Below are 25,776 nucleotides of genomic sequence, written 5' to 3'. Positions count from 1 at the left end.
GGAGGCTAGTGCCCATGATGGAGCAGACTAAGTTCTCAGTTCTCTGCAGCTTACTTTAATCCTGTGCACTAGTTTCCCCAAACCAGATGGTGATGCTGCCAGTTAGAATGCTTTCCACAGTACATCTGTAGAAATTTATGATTGCTTTTGATGACATAGTAAATCTCCCCAAACTCCTAATGAAATATAGCTCAGAATCACAATCAAAATCAGATTTATTATCACTGGCATGTCTCGTGAAATTTGTTAATTTAGCAGCAGCAGTTCAATGCAATACATAATATAGGAGAAAAATAATCAATCAATTACAGTATATGTATATTGAATAGATCAAACATCATGCAAAAGCAGAAATAATATACATTAAAAAGGCGAGGCAGTGATCACTGGTTCAAAGTCCATTCAGCAATCTGATGACAGAGAGGAAGAAGCTGTTCCTGAATCATTGAGTGTGTGCCTTCAGGCTTCTGTACCTCCTTCCTGATAGTAACAATATGAAAAGGGAATGCCCTGGGTGCTGGGGTCCTTAATAATGGACGCTGTCTTTCTAGACACCACTCCTTGAAGATGTCCAGGGTACTTTGTAGGCTAGGATCCAAGACAGAGTCGACTAAATTTACGACTCTCTGCTGCTTCTTTCAGTCCTGTGCGGTAGCCACCTGTACCAGACAGTGATTCAGCCTGTCAGAATGCTCTCCACAGTACAACTATACAAGTTTTTGAGTGTTTTTGTTGATATATCAAATCTCTTCAAACTCCTAATGAAGTATAGTCACTGTCTGGCCTTCTTTATAGCTGAATCGATATGGTGGGACCAGGTGAGGTCCTCAGAAATCTTGACACCCAGGAAGTTGAAATTGCTCACTCTCTCCACTTCTGATTGCTCTATGAGGATCGGTATGTGTTCCTTCGTCTTACCCTTCCCGAAGTCCACAATCAGCCCTTTCATCTTACAGACATTAAGTGCAAGTTTGTTGCTGTGGCACCACTCTACTAGTTGGCGTATCTCACTCCTGTACACCCTCTCGTCTCCATCTGGGATACTACCAACAATGGTTGTATCATCAGCAAATTGATAGATAGTATTTGAGCTATGCCTAGCCACACAGTCATGGATATAGAGAGAGTAGAGCAGTGGGCTAAGCACACACCCCTGAGGTGCAGCAGTGTTGATTGAAAGCAAGGAGGAGATATTATCACCAATCTGCATAGATTGTGGTCTTCCAATTAGGAAGTCGAGGATCCAATTGCAGAGGGAGGTGCAGAGGCCCAGGTTCTGTAACTTATCAATCAGGATTGTGTGAATGATGGTGTTAAATGCTGAGCTGTAGTCGATGAACAGCATCCTGACATAGGTGTTTGTATTGTCCAGGTGTTCTAAGGTCTTGTGAAGAGCCACTGAGATTGTGATTGACCTATTGTGGCGATAGGCAAACTGCAGTGGGTCCAGGTCCTTCCTAAGGCAGGAGTTCAGACTAGTTATGACCAACCTCTCAAAGCATTTTATCACCGTAGACGTGAGTGCTACTGAGGATAGTCATTAAGGCAGCTCACATTATTTTTCTTTGTAGCAAATGGGAACTTCCACCTGTAGCAGTGCGAGGTTGAAAATGTCCTTGAATACTCCTGCCAGTTGGTTGGCACAAGTATTCAGAGCCTTATCAGGTACTCCATCAGGGCCTTCTGCCTTGCGAGGGTTCACTCTCTTTAAAGACAGCCTAACATCGGCCTCCGAGACAGAGATCACAGGGTCACCAGATGCAGCTGCTATCCTGTCTTCTTTATAGTGGCATCAGTATGTTGGGTCCAGGTTAGGTCCACAGAGATTTTGCACCCAGGAACTTGAAATTATTTTACTGTATGTTTTGATGTACCTGTGACCAATAAAGCTGATCTCTTTCACCTACCTACCAGGGACAATTTGCAGTGGATATTAAGCTAGTAACTCCTACCTTTGGAATGTAGGAGGAAGGTAGAGAACCCACAAGGAAACTCACATGGTTGTGGGAAGGACATTCAGTCTCCACACAGACAGCAATAAAAGTCAGGAATGATGGAGTCAGACAGCAGCCGCAACAGCTGCACTACTGTGCAACTTGACTCTGGAGTTGCGTGCGGGATTGGCTGACAAATTTATTTCAATGGTAACCATTAGTAAACCAGATGGATTTTTATGACCAATCTGCTGTTTCACATCACTGTTTATAAGCCTCATTTTTTTAAAATTTCAGATTTTACTTACTTATTTTAATTTATATTTTCCAGCTGTGAGATTCAAACTCCTTCCCAAAATCATTGGTCTAGGCACTTGTCTGCTGGTCCAGTGAATGTCCATGCTTCCCAGCCCACGTGGCTCAGCTGAGCTTGCTAAGAAGCCAATGTTTTCCGCAATTGGTCATTTCCGGATGTCAATATTTGTTGGCCTCTCAAATGGAGCTCCAGTCCTGTTTTTGGCTGATTAATTATCTTTCTCTAACCCAAGATTACTCTTGACATTGAGCTACCTCATGGGTTAAGGGTGAAAGCTCATTCCACAACCTCTGGGTGAAGAAGATTTCCCTCATGTGGTGTAAATAAACTCAATGGGCTGAGGGTCAGTGAACGTGCATTGTGTGTGACTCTATCAGCTTCTTGGAATAAAGATAAATACGGAAGGGAAATAAATGCTGACCTGGGCCGTGATGTCTGCAACCAGTGAATAAGTAAATAGGTAACTTCCACAAGCTGCTTTGGGAGAGGAGGGCAGAAATTCCTCAGCAAACTTCGGGAAATCTGGGGTGGGGAGAGAAAAAAAAACAGAGATATGTGCTGAGCAGCAAGAGAAGCAATTGGCTGACATGTTGACTAGTCAGTTTCTTTCTCTGGGGTGAAGGGCATGCGAGGTTAGTGAAGAGAGAGGCCAGATGAAGCGGTAGCCAAGGCTGGAGCTCGAGAGGTTACAGAGAAATGGAAGGAACTTAAAAGGAAAGCGTTATAATTCGATACAGCATTAAATATCCTTTCATCCCCGCATCCAAAGTACTTTACAACCAGTAAGAACATTAGAGCAGAAATAGGCAATTCAATCATTTGAGTCTTCTCTGCCATCTGATATGATCATAGCTAGTTTGATCTTGTCCTCAGCTCCACTTTTCGGCCTACTCCTTTTACCCCTTCATTAACCCCTTGGACAAAAATCTCTCTATCTCTACACTGAATATATTCATAGTCTCAGCCTGCACAGTTCTTCTGGACGGAGAATTACAAAGACTTACGACCACCTGAATGAGAAACGTTCCCTTCATCTTGTAACTGGTATCTGCGTTATTATTGTCACATGTACCGAGGTACGGTGAAAAACTTTGTTCTCTCCCCTTCCTCAGTCCTGGAAGAATCTGCAGTTTACTCCTCTCCATGGATGCTGCCTGAGGTGGTAATTTCCTCCAATACTTTCCGAATGTTCCTCAAGACTCAGTATTTGCGGAATCTCTTGTGGTTCCAATTACTATTTTGTGATTGTTCTCTCTTGCCTCCCGCTCTTTAATTTATACCTTAAACAAAATAATAAATAAAACACTTCATGATCCATAAAGATTCAAGGTACATTTGTCATCGAAGTATATATGCAGTCTACACCCCTGAGATTTGTTTTCTTGTGGACGGCCATGAAAGAAAGGAACATGGAACCCATTCGAAGAAAACATCACAAACCCCGCATTCAAAGAAAAGAACAAATTGTGCAAACGGAAAAAAATGAGCAAATATCACACAGAATATTAAACATCACACTGCAACTCCCCTGAAACAGTCTAGGAATGTTCAGTTTAGTTCAGTTAAATTCATTTTAGTATGGTGTCATTCCCTGACTGCGGGCTGCAGAAACAGTCCATCCCAATCAAAGTTGTAAGTACCAATAAAAAAAGGAATATCCAGAAACACATAAGATGAACTGCAAAGTCCGCTAAAATTGAGTCCAATCCACAGAACGTGCCAACCATACCTTGCCCAAGGCTCCCACACCTTCCTCCAGCAGCAGCGAGCAAGAGGGGGAGGGAGACCAGTCAGATACAGGCAGACAGCTCTGAGCACCCGCCTGCCTTCTACTCTTGTGCTTGTTGATTTCAATCTTGCTCAACACATTAATTGATAAGTTGGTCAAGAACTGGAGCCGATTATGGGTTCACGCTCCGCCGTTCGGCAGACTCTGTTTCCAACCTTGCTCTCAACCATGTCGAATCCCCACCGAGGCAGCAAAAGTGCCAGATCGCTCAGTCAGCCTAAAACACATAATCAAAATGCAAATTACAGGCTCCAACCGCACCCAGGTCAGCAATAGAAGTATATCTTGTTAAAAAGTGGAGAAGTAGTAATTGCGCGAACCGTTAGTCGTATTGGTTGCTGGCGCCATCTTGCCTCAGTCCATATATTAGATCATCCCATATATTAGTACATCGAGGTGGTCCAAAAGGAAACAAAGCAGGATGTAGTATATAATGTTACAGTTGCAGAGAAAGTGCAGCACAGGTAGACAAGTAAAGTTTAAGGGCCACGATGAGTAAGAATGAGTAGTCAAGAGTTCAACTTTATTGGGCAAGAGGGTTGCTCAAGACTTATAATGGCACAGCAGAAACTGTTGTTGATCCTGATGGCATATGTTTTCAAGCTTTTGTATCCTTTGCCTTAACTGATGGGGTGAGAAGTGAGAATGGCCAGTTTGGGAGGAGACCTTGATTAAGTTGGTTGCTTTCCTGAGGCAGTGGGAAGTGTCACTGTGAATGGGCAATCCTTGTTTTAGCCTCCTCACAAATGGAAGCATTCTATCAGCATCCGTGCAGTCACATTGCTTAGAAACTTACTTGCTTCAATAGGATCATCTCTCATTTTTCAAATCCTGGTATACAAGCCCAGCTTACTCTAACTTTTCTCAAAAGTAATCCCAACATCACAGGAATCAATTTATTGAAGCTTCTCTGAACAAGTATATTTGTTCTCTTAGGAAATATAGAAAGAATGGAATGATATGGATTGGTTAACACAACGATTTACAGTACAGGTGAACTAAGCTCAATTCTCACGGCTGCCTTAAGGAGTTTGTACGTCCTCTCTGTGACCACATTAGTTTCCTCCCACAGTCCAAAGGCATATTGTTGGTAGGTTAATTGGTCATTGTAAATTGTCCTGTGATTAGGCTAGGATTAAATTGGGGGGTTGCCAGGTGGCATGCCTCGAACAGCCCATTCCACACGTATCTCAACAAAAAAATAAATACAAGAAAATTCGCAGATGCTGGAAATCCAAAACAACACACAAAATACTGGAGGAACACAACAGGCCAGGAAGCATCGATGGAAAAGAGTAAAGAGTTCCATGCTCAGATCCCTCATCAGGCCTGGGTAAGAAGATGAGAAGTCAGAGCAAGAAGGTGCGGGGAGAGGTGGAAGAAGTACTAGATGGTAGGTGATAGGTGAACCTCGGAGGGAGAGGAGGAGCAGTGAAGTAAAGAGCTGTGGAATTGATACGTGCAAGAGAGAAAGGTCTGGAGAAGGGGGAATCTGATAGGAGAGGGTAGAAGACCATGAAAGAAAGGGAAGGGGGAGGAACAACAGAGGGAGGTGATGGGCAGGTAAGGAGATAAGCTGAGAGAAGGAAATGGGAATGGGAGGGATGGTGAAGGTTGGTAGGGGTCTGCCATTACCAGATTTTAAAAAAAGTAAATGATCTGATCAAGGCATGCAAGGACTTAAAGGGATGTGACAGGGAAGTTATCAAAGTGGTAGAAACCCGAAGGAGGTTATCACAAGGGACTGTGGATGCTGAAAATCGGAGCAGCCGAAGGAACTCAGCAGCTCAGGCAACATCTGTGGAGGGAAGTGAACAGTGACCTTTCACCTGGACAGAGGAGGAGACAGCCAGTGTAGAGAAGTGAGGGGAAGGGATGAAGCAAGAACTGGCAAGTGGTAGGTAGATGAACGTGAGGAGAAGGATGAAAGACAGATGGAGGAGGGAGGGGTGGAAATAGCAACAGAGGCAGGGAGGTGATTGGTGGAGGTGTCGAAGGGCGGTAGGTGGTGGAACCTAATGGGAAAGCAAGGTGGAGCATGAAAGCAAAATAGGTAGGTGGGGTGGGCTGAAAGGAATAGTAAGGGAAGAGGCCCAATGGGAGGAATGTGAGAGTGATAGACATATGGAGTACATGGAGAAAGGGAAAAACAGGGGGTGAAGGGGGAGTTAGATGGGTTTAGAAGGATCTGGGTAGATCAGGAGTAGAGAGAGAAACAACAGAGGCTCCCTACTTTTAAACTCCATCATTCATTTGCCTTCCTACCTACTCACTGAACTTACATAATTTTCTGAGTGGCACTTTGAAGGAGGGCCACTGTTATAATCTAAAAACAGGTCACTGACAGTAACCAGTTAATTAATTGTTTTTTAATATATGTTCTGTTTTTGAGGAATAATTGTAGAACAGGATATTAAAGATAAATCATGCAAAGTAATATTTGGGAACATAAGAGATTATGTAGATGCTGGATATCTTGAGAAACACACACAAAATGCTGGAGAAACTCATTAGGCCAGGCAGCATCCACGGAGAGGAATAAAGCATTGATATTTCAAGCCGAGACCCTTCATCGAGACTGGAGAGGAAGCGGAAACATTGGATTAAGAACTGGGGGAGGGGAAGGAGGACAAACTGGCAAATGATATATAGAAATTAGCTGGAGAATGGGTGGGGGAGTTGGGAATGAACTAAGAAGCTGGGGGGAGGCAGGTGAAAGAGGAAAAGGACTAAAGGCTGAATCTGATTGGAGAGGACAGTGGACCATGAAAGAAAGGGAAGGAGGAGGGGCACCAGAGGGAGGTGTTGGGAAGATATGGAGAAAGAAGGGGTGAGAGGGGAGCCAGAATGGGGAATAGGGAATGGAAGAAGAGAGAAGGGGGAGTGTGAGAAGTTGTCAGTAGGTTGGAGGCTACTCAAACAGAATATGAGGTGTTGCTCCTCTAATCTGAGAGTGGCCTCACCCTGACAGTAGAGGAGGTCATAGACTGACATAGTAGATGGGAATTCAGATGAAAGTGAGTGGCCACTGGGAAATCCCACCTTCTGTGGCTGACGGGATGAAGGTGCCTGGTAGGATGATTCCCCAGTATACGTCAGGTCCCAGTCATGTGGAGGAGGCCGCACTGAGAGCATTGGATACAACCAACAGACTTGCAAGTGAAGAATCATCAGAAGAAGAATCAGATAAATCAGAATCATGTTTAATATCACCAGCATACTATATGTCATGAAATCGGTTGTTTTGTGGCATCAGTACATTACAATAACTTGTCATAAAAACCATTAATCATGATAAGTATATTTAAAAAAAAGAAATCAAATAAGTAGCACTCCCTCCTGCCGTCTGGGAAAAGGCTCCGAAGCATTCGGGCTCTCACGACCAGACTATGTAACAGTTTCTTCCCCCAAGCTATGAGACTCCTCAATACCCAGAGACTGGACTGACACCTTGCCCTAATGTCCTGTTTATTATTTATTGTAATGCCTGCATTGCTTTTGTGCACTTTATGCAGTCCAGTGAAGGTCTGGAGTCTAGTGTAGCTTTCTCTGTGTTTTTTTTTATTACGTAGTTCAGTCTAGTTTTTTGTACTGTGTCATGTAAACCATGGTCCTGAAAAACGTTGTCTCATTTTTACTATGCACTGTACCAGCAGTTATGGTCAAAATGACAATAAAATATGATTTGACTTGACTTGAAACACTTCTGAGGAAGTGTTCGCCTCACCTGGAAGGACTGCTTGGGACCTTGAAAGTTTGTAACAGCCGTGGTGCAGAGGGCAGGGGTAGCAGTTGTCCCAGGATAAGTGCCAGGAGGGGGAATCAGTGGGTAAGGATGAGTGGTCAAAGGAGTAACCTAGAGAGTAACAGACAAGGTCTTGGTTTGGGTTGGAGGGTCAGAATGTTACCAAACAAAAACATTGAGGTAAAAGGAATCAGTGGCTTTCCAAAGATGATTGACTGAGGTTCATTTATTTTAGGACTGCCGCATTAAAGGTTTAGAAGGTACAGCTGATAGCCTGGGGCCTCTCTCCAGGCAGTTGGCAGAGTGCCTCCAGCCATCCAGTTGCTCTTTGATGAGAGGAATTTGCAGTTTTCCCACAAAAATGCAGCGTGCACTCTCCCTTCTATGAGAAACTTAGATATGTTTCAACTAAAAAGGCATCAAAAACAAAAGGATTGGTGACATTAACCAACAAAAATTCTCACTTCTCTGTTCTTCACCAACAAAACCCTCAATCCTAAATCTTCCTCATAGGGTGTAGAGCTGGTGACACACTGTCAATAACCTTCTATTTCTATACAACTCAAGTGCTTGTCCAGAGATTTCTCAAATGTTGTGAGATTACCTACTTTCAGAGGCCCTGAGGTGCTGATATCCAGATTCTAAATACCCTCTGAAGGATCTCCTCTTCTTCAGTTTGTTCATTTCTAATGTGCTGTGTCATACAATGTGGGCAATCATGCTCTTCCCAGGACCATGATTGTCCTTGGCAAAATTTTTCAACAGAAGTGGTTTGCCATTGTCTTCTTCTGGGCAGTGTCTTTACAGGACGGGTGAACCCAGCCATTATCAATACTCTTCTGAGCACCAATAATTATTCCACAATCAAAATCACTTAGATTACATTTTGTCCCCATTCTGCTGTATGGTCTGAATGACAACTGAACTTCTTGACCATGTCTGCATGCTTTTACTCATTGAGTTGTTTTTGCATGATTGGTTGATTAGATATTTGCATTAATTGGCAGGTATAGAGGTGTACCTAACAAAGTGGCTACTGAGTATAACGAAATAGTGCAAAAAAAAGGAATAATGGGGTAAACAACAACACACACAAAATGCTGGTGGAACACAGCAGGCCAGGCAGCATCTATAGGGAGAAGCGCTGTCGACATTTCAGGCCAAGACCCTTCATCAGGACTAACTGAAAGGAAAGATAGTAAGAGATTTGAAAGTAGTGGGGGGAGGGGGAAATGCGAAATGATAGGAGAAGACCGGAGGGGGTGGGATGAAGCTAAGAGCTGGAAAGGTGATTGGCGAAAGTGATACAGAGCTGGAGAAGGAAAAGGATCATGGGACGGGAGGCCTCAGGAGAAAGAAAGGAGGGGGGCAAGCACCAGAGGGAGATGGAGAACAGGCAAACAACTAAATATGTCAGGGATGGGGTAAGAAGGGGAGGAGGGGCATTAACAGAAGTTAAAGAAGTCAATGTTCATGCCATCAGGTTGGAGGCTACCCAGGTGTAGTTATAAGGTGTTGTTCCTCCAACCTGAGTTTGGATTCATTTTGACAATAGAGGAGGCCATGGATAGACATATCAGAATGGGAATGGGACGTGGAATTAAAATGTGTGGCCACTGGGAGATCCTGCTTTTTCTGGCGGACCGAGCATAGGTGTTCAGCGAAATGGTCTCCCAGTCTGCGTCAGGTCTCACCAATATATAAAAGGCCACACCGGGAGCACCGGACGCAGTATACCACACCAACCAACTCACAGGTGAAGTGTCGCCTCACCTGGAAGGACTATCTGGGGCCCTGAATGGTGGTGAGGGAGGAAGTGTAAGGGCAGGTGTAGCACTTGTTCCGTTTACAAGAATAAGTGCCAGGAGGGAAGTCAGTGGGAAGGGATGGGGGGGACAAGTGGACAAGGGAGTCACGTAGGGAGTGATCCCTGCGAAAAGCAGAAAGGGGGGGAGGGAAAAATGTGTTTGGTAGTGGGATCCCGTTGAAGGTGGCGGAAGTTACGGAGAATTATACGTTGGACCTGGAGGCTGGTGGGGTGGTAGGTAAGGACAAGGGGAACCCTATCCCGAGTGGGGTGGCGGGTGGATGGGGTGAGTGCAGATGTGCGGGAAATGGGAGAGATGCGTTTGAGAGCAGAGTTGATGGTGGACGAAGGGAAGCCCCTTTGTTTAAAAAAGGAAGACATCTCCTTCGTCCTGGAATGGGGTAGTTTTTGTGGGTTTAGAAATCTGATGAAAGGAGCTGTTACTGAAGCATTGAGTGTGGGTCTTCAGGCTCTTGTACCTCTACCCTGATGGTACTAACGAGAAGAGGACATGCCAGATCAGTGGCAAAGAGTCTTCTGCAGCTCCAAAACACTGCAAAGTAATCCTTTACATCCAACTGCCTTGGTGAAAAAACAATTTGGAAAACGAATGCAGCCTTTCATTACTGATGCATCGGAGGGAGTTGGGGATCGGAATAACTTTCAGTCCCCACTCTTGAGGAGGACGTAAATCTGAAGCTTGAATACCTAGAATCATGTGTGCTCCTCACCGTAGTTGAACCAAGGATATGAATGAGACTTGGTAGATAGGATCAATTGAAAGTTGTGCTAATATCCCATGGCAGAGAAGCAGATTGCTGTGGTGCACCAGTTATGTGTTCTGGACTTCCTCAGCTGAATAGTGTAACAAGGGAGTATAGGATGTACTTGGAGTCATGAGTGGCACAACTGGGCTTTCACCCAACTCCCGGACTAAGTGACAAGTCCAGCAGCAGTTCTGTGGATTAATTACCTAAAGGAGTGGACTTCAGACCAACCCCTCAGGTTTACACCAACCATAGCTGTCACATGCAACAATACCCATTCAAAAGGGGTTACCAACATTCACCTGAAAGCTAGACACTTGCTTCTATCTATTTTAATTAAATGTAGATTGTTATTTTTTGTTTATTTTAATTAACAACAGTGTTTTATTATCTTACTAATACTGAATGACATCATTGTTAAAATTAGTTAAATGTCTGTCAACTTTCTAACAAATTCTGATCGTTGTTTGTGGATAGGGTTTGAGTTCCTGCCAGCTGAAACCTAGCTGCCTGTGGCTTACAGGATGAATATAATAAACAGAAGCAAGAGAAGGCTATTTGTTCCCTCAATCTTATTCTATCATCTAATTAGATTTAGATCATCCTGTCTAAACACTGGGTCACTTCACTGTTTTGATGTTAAGCAATCTATTTTTAAATAGGCATCCGTTAGTCTCGTGAGACCATGGATTTGCGCCTTGGAAGGTTTTCCAGGGTGCAGGCCTGGGCAGGGTTGTATGGGAGACTGGCAGTTGCCCAAGCTGTAAGCCTTCCCCTTTCCACGCCACCGATGTTGTCCAAGGGAAGGGCACTAGGACCCAAGCAGCTTGGCACCGGTGTCATCGCAGAGCAATGTGTTGTAAAGTGCCTTGCTCAAGGACACAACATGTTGCCTCAGCTGATGCTCGACCCAGTGACCTTCAGATTACTAGACCGATGCCTTATCCACTAGGACACGCGCCAACACATCTATTAATGTCATCAATACCCTACGTGACTGAGTCATCACAGCCACTCTTCTGTAGACAACTCAGAGGCTTACCACCTTAGTTGAAGAAATTTCTTCTCATCTACTTTCTGTTTGGCCAAATCTTTCATTCTGAGACACCAATGCCTGGTCTTAGGCACACCAGCTACAGAAAGTATCATCTCTGCATCTACCATTTAATGATTAAAGATTTTAAAATTAGCTTTATTTGTCACATGTACATTGAAACATACAGTGCAATGTTCTGCTTGTGTCAATGACCAACACAGTCCGGAGTTGTGCTTGGGGCAGCCTCCACGTGGCGCTATGCTTCCGGTGCCAACATAGCATGCCCACAAATTACTAACTCTAACTCGTATGTCTTTGGAAAGTGGGAATAAACTGGAGGAAACCCATGTGATTATGGGGAGAACGTACAAACTCCTTAAAAAGAGCCCAGGGGAATTGAACCTCAATCACTGATTGCAAGTGCTATTATGCTAAAACACCTTAAGAATGTTGTGTATTTCTTTAACATCACCTCTAGTTCTTCTGCACTGTTCAGAGAACCACTGCTTAACTTCAGCTCCTAAGATCATTCCACCACTTTGCTTCACGGAAACATGGCTATACTCCGCCATTTTGAATGTAGCACTGCAGCTCGATGGCTTCACCCTTCTCCACGATACAGGACAGCTCAGTCTTGAAGGCAGAGGAGTTGAGTACACTTTATAATTAACTCACCGCAGTGCACAGGCGTGGTGGTTCTGTCTCAGTCCTGCTCACCCGACCAGGAACTTCTAGCAGTCAAATGCCACCCTTTTTATTTGTCGATGGAAGTTTCCGCCACCATCCCGGTAGTGGTGTGCATTTCCTCTCAGGCCAGCATCAAGCAGTCAGTGGAAGAGCTAAGCTCTGCAATCAGCAGACTCGAAACAGTGCCACCTGATGCTTTCTCTATTGTTGTAGGGGATTTTAATTAGACCAGTTTGAAGATGTTTCTGAGTAACTAACACCAATATGATCACCTGTGGAACCAGAGGAGCCAACACAGTTGACTATTGTTATATCACCACCAAGAAAGCTTACCATGCCACCCCAAGCCCACACTTGGGGAAATTCCAATCATCAGGCTGTACTTTTATTAACCGGAAGACCACAATCTGTGCAGATTGGTGATAATATCTCCTCCATTTAAGCAACACTGGTGCACCTCAAGGGTGTGTGCTTAGACCACTGCTCTACTGTCTATACAGTATATCCATGACTGTGTGGCTAGGCATAGCTCAAATACCATCTATAAATTTGCTGATGATACAACCATAGTTGGTAAAATGTCAGGTGGTGATGAGAGGGTGTACAGAAGCGAGATATGCCTGCTAGTGGAGTGGTGTTGCAGCAACAAGCTTGCACTCAACGTCAGTAAGACAAAAGAGTTGATTGTGGACTTCAGGAAGGGTAAGACAAAGGAGCACATACCAATCCTCATGGAGGGACCAGAAGTGGAGAGAGTGAGCAGCTTCACATTCCTGGGTGTCAAGATCTCTGAGGACCTAACCTGGTCCCAAAATATTGATGTAGTTATAAAGAAGGCAAGACAGCGACTATACTTCATTAGGAGCTTGAAGAGATTTGGTATGTCAACAAATACACTCAAAAACTTCTATAGAAGTACAGTGGAAAGCATTCTGACAAACTGCATCACTGTCTGATAGGGAGGGATGGGGTGCTGCTACTGCACAGGACCGAAAGAAGCTGCAAGAGGGCCGTAAATTTAGTCACTCCATCTTGAGCACTAGCCTACAAAGAACCCAGGACATCTTCAAGGAGTCGTATCTCAGAAAAGCAGCATCCATTATTAAGGACCTCCAGCACCCAGGGCATGCCCTTTTCTCACTTTTACCATCGGGTAGAAGGTACAGAAGCCTGAAGGCACACACTCAGCGATTCAGGAACAGCTTCTTCCCCTCTGTCATCCGATTCCTAAAAGGATATTGAATCCATGAACACTACCTCACTTTTTAAATTGTATTATTTCTGTTATAGCACAATTTTTAATCTATTCAATATACATATACTGTAATTTGTTTATTTATTTTCCTTCTATATCATGCATTGCATTGAACTGCTGCTGCTAAGTTAACAAATTTCACAACAGATGCCACTGAAAATAAACCTGATTCTGATTCAGTGTATAGACAGATACTAAAGACTGCAGCACCAGTGGTGAGGACCAAGAAGGTATGGTCAAAGGAGACAGAGAAGAGCTTACAGAACTGCTTTGAGGGATTTCAGGGATTCATCTTTGAGTCTGGATGAATGCACCAAAGTTATCGCTGACGTCATCAATGTTTGTAAGAACAAGCCGGACGTACCCAAATCAAAAGTCATGAATGTACCAGAAGATTCATAGTCTGCTGAGGGCTAGATCTGTGACATTCAGGACCGGTGATCCAGAACTATACAAGAAGTTCAGGTATGATCTGCAGAAGGCTACCTTAAATGTGTAAAAAAAAATAATTCTGGTTAAGGCTAGAGTCAGAATTGGATGTACGTCTGCTCTGGTAGTGTTCAAAGTTTAAAGGTCAAAGTACATACGTGTCACCAAATACAACTCTGAGATTCCTTTTATTGCAGGCAATCACAGTCAATACAAGAAACACAATAGAATCAATGTAAGACCACACCCAATAGGGCAGACAACAACCTATGTGCAAAAAAACCCCAAAAACTGTAAAAAAACAAAAAGAAATAGAGAAAACAATGTAATACATAAACAATACATAATAATGAAGAGTCCTTGAAAGTGAGTACAGTTCAGTGATGGGACGGGTGAAGTTGAGTGAAGACGAGTGAAGTTTACCCCTCAACCTCTGGCTCAAGAGCCTGATGGTTGAGGGATAATAACTATTTCTGAACCTGCTGGTGCGGGTCCAGAGGCTCCTTTACCTTTTTCTTGATGGTAGCAGTAAGAAGAGAGCATGGCTTGGATGGTAGGGAGCTCTGATGATGAATGCTACTTTTCTGTGACAGGGCTCTGTGTAGATGTACTCAGTGGGGGGGTAGGGCTTTTCCTGTGATGGAATGGGCAATATCCATAACTTCTTGTAGGCTCCTCCGTACAAGGGCATTGTCATTTCCATACCAAGCTGCGATGCAACCAGTCAATGTATTGTCCACCACACATCTATAGAAATTCGTCAAAATTTTCAATGACATGGCAAATCTTCACAAACTACTAAGAAAGTAGAAGCACTGCTGTGATTTCTTCATAATGGCACTTAGATGCTGGACTCAGAACAGATCCTCTGAAATGATAACACTGAGGAATTTAAAATCAGTGACCCTCTTCATCTCTGATCCTTAGATAAGAACATTCAGTTGTTTCACCATGCTGGTTTTCTCTGCTCTGATTTTAATTAACAATATCTCTGTGCTTATATGCTCTGTCCCTTCCTGATAGAATATGGTTATGATTATCAATTTATGTAAGTTTGCAGGCTATTGCTTCCCACAAAGCGAAACCTAACATCATGAATGGCAATGATGCTTCACTCTCAAATGAGCTCAATGCCTTTTACGTGCACTTTGAAAGAGAGAATTAAACTTCAGCTATGCAAATTCCTGCAGCAACCGGTGATCTTTGACTTGGAGACTGATGATGGAACATCTTTCAAGAGACTGAACCCTCGCAAGGTGTCAGCATCTGATGGTACACCTGGTAGGGCTCTGAAAACCTGTGCTAACCAACTGCGGGAGGGTTCAAGGACATCTTCAATTTCTCACTGCTGCAGTTGGAGGTTTCCACCTACTTCAAAAGAGCGACAATCGTACAAGTGCTCAAGAAGAACAGGGAGAGATGTCTCAATGACTTTTGCTCAGTGGCACTTGCATCTGCTGTAATAAAGTGCTTTGAAAGGTTGGTAATTGCTAGAATCAACTCCTGCTTAAGCAAGGATCTAGACCATATATGTCAAACTCAAGGCCCGCGGGCCAAATCCGGCCCACAGTGGAATTATCTTTGGCCCGTGAGATAATATCTAATTACTATTAAATCTGGCCCCAGTAATCGAAGCGCCTATGGCGTATGATATGGCTAATGCTGAGTTTATTCAGGTACCAGGTTTTCAGGGTTTTAGTGTTTATTCGGCAGTCTTGCTCGGCAGTCTTCTTCATAAGAAACAGAATTTGTAAAGTGAAACACTTTGTAGTTATAGCAGAGACTGAGACACATGAGAGCAGGCTGAAAAAACGGAGGCAACGAAAGCTGCGTTCGCACGCGTCCGACTGATCCAGCCCGCATGAAGCTGCATTTTGCTCAATCCGGCCCGTGACCTAAAATGAGTTTGACACCCCTGATTCTAGACCTACTGCAATTTTCCCATCACTGCAATAAGTCTACAGCAGATGCAATCTCATTGACTTTCCACCAGCCCTTGGATCACCTGGACAATAGTAATATGTATGTCCAGCTGCTGTTTATTGACTACAGCTCTGTGTTCAACACAATCATACCCTTAGTTCCAATCAAAAAGCTGAAAAACTTGGGCTTCTCTATTACCCTCTGCAAATGGATCCTTGACTTCCTCGCCAGAAGACTGCAGTTTGTGAACTTTGGAAGTAACAATTATCATTGGTGCCCCTCAATGGCAGAGTGGCTAGGCACAGCCCAAACACCATCTATAAGCTTGTGGACAACACAACTATTGTTGGCAGAAGATCAGACGGTGATGGGGAGACGTACAGGAGCAAGATAGATCAGCTGGTTGAGTGGTGTTGCAGCAACGACCTTGCACTCAGCATCCGTAAGACCAAGGAACTGATAGTGAATTTCAGGAAACGCAAGTCAAGGGAACACACATCAGTCCTCACCAAGGAATCTGAAGTGGAATGGGTGAGCAGTTTTGAGAACCTCAATGTCAACATTTCTGAGGATCTACCCTGAGCCGAACATATTGATGCAATTACTAGGAAAGCACGATAGTGGCTATATTTCATTAGTAGTTTGTGGAGAATTGATATGTAACCAAAGACACTCACAAAATTCTATAGATGTACTGTGAGAGGATTCCAACTAGTTGCATCACCATAAGGCCATAAGACCATAATACATAAGAGCAGAATTAGGCCTATCGAGTCTGCTTTGCCATTCAATCACGACTGATCCAATTGCTATGGAGGGGCACAGGATTGGAAAAAACTGCAGAAAGATGTAAACTCAGCCATTACGGCTACCAGCCTCCTCAGCATTGAGGCACCTTAAGGAGGCAGCATCCATCATTGAGGACCCCCATCACTCACAACATGTCCTCTTCTCATTGCTACCATCAAGGAACCACTACAGAAGCCTGAAGACATACGCTCAACATTTCCGGAATAGCTTATTCCCCTCTACCATCATATTTCTGAATGGGCAATGAACCTATGAATACTTTCTCGGTACTTTTTTCTTTTCCCCCCTTAATTTGCACTAAAAGTTTAATTTATTTTTATGTATATACTTATTGTAATTGATAGTTATTATCACCACATATTGTAATATACTGCTGCTGCAAAATAACAAATTTCATGACTTAGTGGGAAGTTAGAGGATTGGGAAGCTTTTAAAAACCACCAGAAGACAACAAAAATGTCATTAAGAAGGTAAGGATAGAATATGAAAGTAAGCTAGCCAATAATATTAAAGAGGATACCAAAAGTTTTTTCAGAAGCAGAAAGTGTAAAAGAGAGGTAAAAGAAAATGGAAAATGATGCTGAAGAAGTAGCAAAGGGGGACATGGTGGATGAACTGAATAAGTACTTGGCATCAGTCTTCGCTGTAGAAGACACTAGCAGAATGGTGGAAGTTCCAGATGTTAGGGGGCATGAAGTGTGTGAAGTTACCATAACTAGAGAGAAGGTTCTTGGGAAACTGAAAGGTCTGAAGGTAGATAACTCCAGACGAGAGGATGTACACCACAGAGTTCTGAAAGAGGTGGCTGATGAGATCATGGAGGCATTAGTAATGATCTTTCAAGAACCACTAGATTCTGGAATGGTTCTGGAAGAGTGGAAATTGAAAATGTCACTCCACTCTTCAAGAAGGGAGAGAGGCAGAAGTAAGGAAACTCTCGGCCAGTTAGTCTGACCTCAGTGGTTGGGAAGATGTTGGAGTCGGTTATTAAGGATGAGGTCTCAGGATATTTAAGGCATGGCTTCCTCAAGGGAAATTCTTGGCTGACAAATCTGTTGTGTACTTGGATTTTCAGAAGGCCTTTGACAAGGTGCCACGCATGAGGCTGCTTAATGGGCTATGAGCTCATAGTATTACAGGAAGGATTCTAGCATGGATAAAGCATTGGCTGATTGGCAGGAGCCAAAGAGTGGGAATTGGATGATGGAATTGATGATTTTGTTGCAAAGTTTGCAGATGATATGAAGATAGGTGGAGGGATAAGTAGTTTTGAGGAAGTAGAGAGGCTACAGAAGGATTTAGATAGATTAGGAGAATGGGCAGATAGAATACAGTGTTGGGAAGTATATAGTCATGCACTTCGGTAGAAGAAATGAAAGGGTTGACTATTTTCTAAATGGACAGAAAATACAAAAAAAATGAGATGCAAAGGAACCCTGTGCAGGATTCCCTAAAGGTTAACTTTCAGGTTGAGTCTGTGGTGAGGAAGGAAAATGCAATGTTATCATTCATTTCAAGTGTATGATCATACACTTTGCTAGAAGAAATGAAAGAGTTGACTGTTTTCTAAATGGAGAGAAAGTACAAAAAAACTGCGAAACAAAGGACTTTGGGAGTCCCTGAAGATTAATTTGCAGATTGAATCTGTAATGAGGAAGGCAAATGCAATGTTAACATTCAGTTGAAGAAAACTAGAATATAAAAACAAGGATGTAAAGTTGAGATTTTATAAAGCACTGGGGAAGCCTCACTTGGAGTATTGAGAGTAGATTTGGGCCATAAAAGGCCAAAGCTTTAAAGATAAAGATAAAGCTTAGAAAAGGTATGTTGAATCTGGAGAGGGTTCAAAGGAGTTTCACAAAAATAATTCCAGGATTGAATGGCTTGTTGTACGAAGAGCATTTCATGATTCTGGAACTGAATTCACTGGAATTCAGAAGAATGAGGGGAGACCTCATTGAAACCATTTGAATGATGAAAGACCTTGATAGAGTAGATGTGGAGAGGATGTTTGCTATGGTGGGAGAGTCTAAGACCAGAGGACACAACCTCAGAATAGAGGGCCGTCCTTTTATTAGGGAAATGAGGAGGAATTTCTTCAGCCAGAGAGCAGTGAATCTATGGAATATTTTTGTCACAGTCAGCTGTGAAGACCAAGTCTTCATGTATATTTAAGGCAGTGGTTGATAGATTCTTGATTAGCCAGGGCATGAGGGGATATGGAGCGAAGGCAGGAGATTGAGGCTGAAAGGAAAATCGGATTAGCCATGATGAAAAAGTGAAGCCAATGAAATGGGCCAAATGGACTAATCCTGCTCCTGTATCTCTTAGTCTTATGCTGGTGATATTAAACCTGATTCTGATTCACTTCAGCAATCAGGAAATGGCTGAAGCAGTGACGTTTGAACAAAATTACAAAAGTAAAGTCTGCAAGCTTTCAAGAGAGTTCAGCAGAAGATGTGGGCCAGTCAAATGTACCTGATCCAATCAATCCTTTAAAGGCCCAGAGAAACACCTGACACACTTGGTATTGCTAACTAGTGTATATCTTACCCCTGCTTCTCTTCAGTGGCAGACGCTGTTATACCTTTGATTAATTTACTCTGCCAACTGGTGCCTACTCAAATGGTCATGCATTCTTTCACATGGTTGAAAATTACTTTTTAATTAGGTAAATTGGTTTACTATTGTCACATTTACTGAGCTACAGTGAAAAACTTGACTTGTGCACCACTGGTTCAGATCAATTCATTACATCAGTGCATTAAAGCAATAACAGAGAGTGGAATAAAGTGTTGCAGTTACAGAAAAAAAGTGCAATGCAGGCAGGCAATAAGATGCAAGGTTATAGCGAGGTGGATTTTGAGGTCAAAGGTCCATCTTATCGAACTAGTGGACCATTCAATAATGGGATAAAGGCTGTCCTTGAGCTTGGTGGTAGGCGCTTACAGGATATTGTATATTCAGCCCAATAGAAGAGGGGAGAATATAGAAAGCCCAGGTTGACTGGAGTCTTTGATTATTCTGCCTGCTTTGCTAAGGCAGCGAAAGATATAAAGCCATTACTGAATGAATAGGTTACTGAATGTCACCATATCCCAAGACTAGTTGCGACAACAAATGATTGCAACCTGGAAGACTCAGTTACAGCGTTAAATATTAGGAGCTTGAATTCTCCTCACACTCTGCAATGCCATTCAAACTCAAAACGTAAATAGGGCCCTGTCTTACAATGACAGCTCCACAAACAGAGAGATGCTTGAGCAAAACAAATGTAGGATAGAAACAGATGTTTGAAATGAGGCCACAATAAATATTTGTCTTACTTGTAGAAAGTACTTAGTAGAATGAAGTTCTGATAACCTGCCATCCTACTATTGAGAAATCCGCAAATGTTTTGGCATTTAGCTTGTCAGGTGCCTGTGGCAACTGATGTCCCAGTGTGTTATATAGTGTATGGGAACCAGACCAGTTCTGATGAATGTGCTGGGTTTGTGTGCTACCATTATTCTGTATGGTTGCAGCAGTCTTAAACCACAAGACAAAGGAGCAGAAGTCAGCCATTCAGCCCATCGAGTCTGCTCCGCCATTTCATCATGAGCTGATTCAATGTCCCATTTAGTCCCATTCCCCCGCCTTCTCACCATAACCTTTGATGCCCTGACTACTCAGACACCTAACAATCTCTGTCTTAAATATACCGAATGACTTGGCTTCCACTGCTTCCCATGGCAACAAATTCCATAGTTTCATCACCCTCTGGCTAAAAAATGTTTTTCGCATCTCTGTTCTGAATGGGTACCCTGCAATCCTCAAGTCATGTCCTCTCGTACTAGACTCCCCCACCATGGGAAACAACTTTGCCACATCCACTCTGTCCATGCCTTTCAACATTCAAAATGTTTCTATGAGGTCCCTCCTCATTCTTCTAAACTCCAAGGAGTATAATCCAAGAGCGGTCAAACGTTCCTCATATGTTTACCTCCTCATTCCCGGAATCATTCCAGTGAATCTTCTCTGAACCCTCTCCAACGTCAGCACATCCTTTCTTAAATAAGGAGCCCAAAACTGCACACGGTATTCCAAGTGAGGTCTTACCAGTGCCTTATAGAGCATCAACATCACATCCCTGCCCCTATACTCTATTCCTCTAGAAATGAATGCCAACATTGCATTCGCCTTCTTCACCACTGACTCAACCTGGAGGTTAACCTTAAGGGTATCCTGCACGAGGACTCCCAAGTCCTGTTGCATCTCAGAACTTTAAATTCTCTCCCCATTTAAATAATAGTCTGCCCATTTAATTCTTCTGCCAAAGTGCATGACCGTACACTTTCCGACATTGTAATTCATTTGAAAAAACTTTTTTTTTTACAACGTCGGAAAGTGTACAGTTCCTGTAGGGACTGATGTCCCAGTGTGTTATATAGTGTACAGGAACCAAACCACTTCCTGTGGGGACTGATGTCCCAGTGTGTTACATAGTGTACGGGAACCAGACCAATTCCTGTGGGGACTGATGTCCCAGTGTGGTGAATGGTGCACGGGAACCAGACCAATTCCTGTGGGGACTGATGTCCCAGTGTGGTGAAGGGTGCACGGGAACCAGACCAATTCCTGTGGGGACTGATGTCCCAGTGTGGTGAAGGGTGCACGGGAACCAGACCAATTCCTGTGGGGACTGATGTCCCAGTGTGGTGAAGGGTACACGGGAACCAGACCAATTCCTGTGGGGACTGATGTCCCAGTGTGGTGAAGGGTGCACGGGAACCAAACCAATTCCTGTGCTCCCTCTCTCACACTGGCTTCTTGGTTCCCATACTCTCTTTGACACTCAGTTCCAACACTCCTTTTAGCACACTGTGGCCCTGGTTTCCACACTCCTTATTATATATGGGACACTGGTTTCACCCCAGACCTTTTTTACACACTAGAGTTATTGCTTCTGTTCACCCTTTGACTTACTAGGGCCCTGGTTCCCACACTCCCCTTTATACATGCGGGCCTTAGTTCCTACACTCCCTTTAACACACTAGGGCCTTGTTTCCACACTTCTATCACCATGTATTTCTTTGAACTTAGTGAGTTGTGGACATGCTATGCGGTACTGGGGGTGTGGTGACACTGGCCAGCCATCCAATACAATCCTTACTGATTTGATTTGATGCATTTCACTGTATGTTCCAATGTACATGTGACAAATAAAGAAAATATTTATATTTATAAATAAAACCATCTCCCTACAGCCTCATCTCAGACTGCCAGTGTATCAAGGCAGGTTTATCTGGTTCAGCTGGCAGCTCTGGAGTTCACTCACTGCCGCTGGAGAATTTAATTCAACCAGCTGAATGTCCACAGAAAAATGGGGACCAAAAAAATGGTAGACACGTTATTCCCGGCTCAGTGTCTATTTTTCAATTTCTTTTATGTTTCGTAACTCCGAAACATAAAAGAAATTGAAAAATAAACACTGAGTCGAGAATATCGTGTCTACTTCGCTCTTTACTTTAGTGAGGTGCGCACTTAAGGTGTGGCGATTTAATGATGTATGCCATTCACTTACTTTTACATATAATCCATAATGAATTATGTAAATAAACAAATAATGCTTAATCAAGTAATATGTTTACAATATTACTAAAATATTAAATATATAACAACCATCATTGACTGCATTGTGATGAAAATCCACACATTCTTAAAGGAAGGAAATCATCCTCCTCTACACATGTAGCTCTATGTGACTCCAGACTCCAAACCCTCAGTGCAGTTGGTGCTTAACTACATCCTAGCTTCAGAGGCAGTTGAAGAGACGTTGACCTCTTTCATTGAATAAAGAAGGTCAATAAATAGGGAATTATGGATCTTTGACAAAAATCCATCAGGATTGCACATTTCCTTCAGAAGGGCCTAGATAGAAGGGATGTGGAGAGGATGTTTCCTGTAGTGGGGTAGTCTAGGACCAGAGGGCACAGTCTCAGAACAGAGGGACATCCCTTTAAAACAGAGGTGAGGTGTTATGGCATTCTCTTACCTGTGCCAACCTTTAGGGTTTAGACACTCTGATTCTCCAGAGTATAGGTAGCCGGTGTGGTCTCTTTAAATAGTCAGGCTATCCAGCTAATCGGCAGCCATGTTTTGATGCCAAGATTGGGATATTTAAAGGGCACCTGAGCTCAGGTTTGGTGTTCATTTGTCATCTTAACTTTGGTTCAGTGTGCGATCGCATTTAGGATTTCTGCCTCATTTGGATTCTCATCTAGTCTCATCATCTTCTCATTTAGCATCTAGTCAAGAACCCATGTTCTCATCTCAGTCTCAAAATCATGTCTTGATTCTAGTCCTGGATACTCCAGCAACTTGGGTCCTGACCATCCTCGCCTGGGGCTGTCATCACCTGAGGAGGAAGCTCTTTAGCCAAAGGGTGGTGTATCTGTGGAAGCTGTGAAGGAAAAGCTACTGAGTATATTTAAAGCAGAAGTTGATGGGTTCTAGATTAGTAAGGACGTCAGAAGTCACAGGGAGAAGGTTGGAGAATGAAGTTGAGACAGATAATATATCGGTCATGGTGTGGAGGCGACTTGATGGGCCAAATGGCCTAATTCTGCACCTATGTCTTATGGTCTTATGGATATGCCATGCCCTTACCCAGTATGGCCTTTGTATGATTCCAGACTCTCAGCACCAGCCTTAACTTTCAAGTACCCACTGAAATGTCCAAGCAAGCCAATCAGAACAATTAAAAATAGCTAATAATTCTGGCTTTGCGAACAATGCCCAAGGGAGAACGTGAATTAACAACATAACCTATTGACTCAATTCTCAGACTGTTGTCGATGAAGTCTAGCTGTATTTCTAAAACAAAACTTGCCTTTGCAAAGTCTTTTTTTAAAGTGCATATATCCTCTTTCTGTAACGTGCAGAATAGAATATTGAATGCACAATATGTTAATTGGCGGAGGTGAAATCCCTGGAGAATGCTGCCTGCCTGGTTGTTTTAATGAGTAGGATGAATGAAGATTGGGACAATGGTAGAGAGGTTTTCTCTTTGCAAACTGAATTAACAGAAGTGCTCACTGCACTGTCTCATCCCCCACATCCACGACCTCTGTGGCACTTCCATTCCATTTCACAACCGAACCAGACAAATTGGCATCTGGTACGTGGGCAGTTTGAGCTGCAGACTGGAGAGAGGTAGTTATATTGTGGAATGTGACCTGAGAATTGAAATAAGCTTATTCTTCCCTTTAAATATTTAAAGGGGCAGCATTCAGTACATCAACATTGTATGGATGTATTGTGCTCTGACAATCTACATGTATTGACATATCTTGATGGACAGGAGAGTGTGTGGAATGCCTTTTTGTAACAATGTAACATTGACTGGAACATTCAGCCTATAGCAAGCTCTTTAAGACCCACATGTATAGAGGTTGGAAGTGCTACCTTGTAAATTCATTAATAATGTGGGAAAGTATTTGTCAAGATCTTCCAGTTTGAGATGGCGCTATTGAAATTGTGTGACAGCTTACTGGTAGTTCAGAAGGCAAGAAATATGACTAAAACATCATTAATAACAATTTTTATGAGGTAAATTGTGGTTTACTATCACTGCAAACAATGAAGAGGTGAGTGGAGGCGAAGCGGACTCGAGGATTGAACCGTATTGGTGTGTTGCCAAGTTAGGGGGCAATGTGTTCAAGGCGTTTTCCAGGACGGAGATGGAGTTAGAGCGAGCAATTCAAAGCGGAGTTGACGCGGAGAGGTTTTGGTGCCTGTCCACCTAAACAGGGTGCGAGGTTGGATCGCTCTAAGTGCTGAGCCGATTTGAAGAGGTCGAGAATGGCTTCGGGCTGGGTGTCAAAGTCTGAGTCCTGCGCCCGGGCACGACCCGGTGTTGGGATGATGTAAATGCCGGCCCAGATGGGCTGGAAAGGCAGGGTGCCAGGACAGGAGGCAAGGGTTGAGCCAATTTCACTCGCTCTCCTGCAATGTTCATTCCTCCCTTCGTGGCACTGTGGCTGTAATTCAGATCTGCTGCTACGCGCTTCGTCCCTGTGCAGCGGCTGGCTTCGCTATATGATAAACTTGAGACCGAGGCTTGCTCCAGGGATCGGGTCTATAGATTCAATTCGGTTCGGAATGCCATTGCTTGCTTCTGTCGTTTGCATGATTTATGTTTTTTCTCTCTCTTTCACTGCACATTGGGTGTTGGTCTTTTTTTTTATTGGTTTCTTGCTGGTTTCTTGCTTTGCCTGCAGGCAGACAAATCTCAAGGTTGTATAATTTATACATACTTTGAATCCTTGAATGTGCAATTAACATATCTCTCCAATAAGATGTTGAAGAAAATCTATGTCTACTCCTTCAAGTGAACTTGAACTAGTTAGATCATATGAAACAAGAACAGATTTATGCCATTTGCCCCTTCAAGTCTGCTCTGCCACTCGATCATGGCTAATTTATTGTCCCTCTCAACCCCATTCTCCTGTCTTCTCCCTGTAACCTTACTCTTACTAATCAAGAAACGATCAACCTCCAATTTAAATATACCCAACAACTTGGCCTCCACAGCCATTTGTGTCAATGAATTCCACAGATTTACCACTCTCTGGCTAAAAACAAAAAAATCCTCCTCCATCTCTTTTCTGAAGGGATTTCATTCTATTTGAGGTTGAGCACTCTGGTCCTAGACACCGCCACTAGTAGAAACATCCTCTCAATGTCCACTCTGTCTGGGCCTTTCAATATTCAATAGGTTTCAAGGTGATCCTCCCCTCATTATTCTAAACTCCAGCATGTATAGACTCAGAACCGTCTAATGCTCCTCATACACGAAACTTTTCGTTCTCATGAAGCTCCACTGGACGCTCTCCAGAGCCAGCACTTTCTTATTTTGGGACCCAAAATTGCACACAATACACCAAATGCAGCCTGACCAAAGCCTGGTAAAACCTCAGCATCACATTCTTTGCTGCCATTACTTCAAAGAAGAGTAGGTGGCTTGAGCAAAATTCAGATTCAGGTTTATTTCTCTCATCTACATTGATAGACAGTAAAATGCATCTTTTCAAAGTTCAAAGATCAAAGTCCAAAGTAAAATTTATTATCCGAGGCCATACATATCACCACATACAACCCTGAGATCCATTTCTTCAGCAAATCTATAGAATAGTAACTGTAAACAGGATCAATGGAAAAGTAAGACAACAAGCTGTTGAAATGCAACGATAAGTAAACAGCAATAAATAACAAGAGCAGGAAATAACAAGTCCTTA

Source organism: Hemitrygon akajei, chromosome 1 (assembly GCF_048418815.1).
Source record: "Hemitrygon akajei chromosome 1, sHemAka1.3, whole genome shotgun sequence".
In the NCBI taxonomy this organism is placed as follows: Eukaryota; Metazoa; Chordata; class Chondrichthyes; order Myliobatiformes; family Dasyatidae; genus Hemitrygon; species Hemitrygon akajei.
This window is presented reverse-complemented; position numbering follows the sequence as displayed.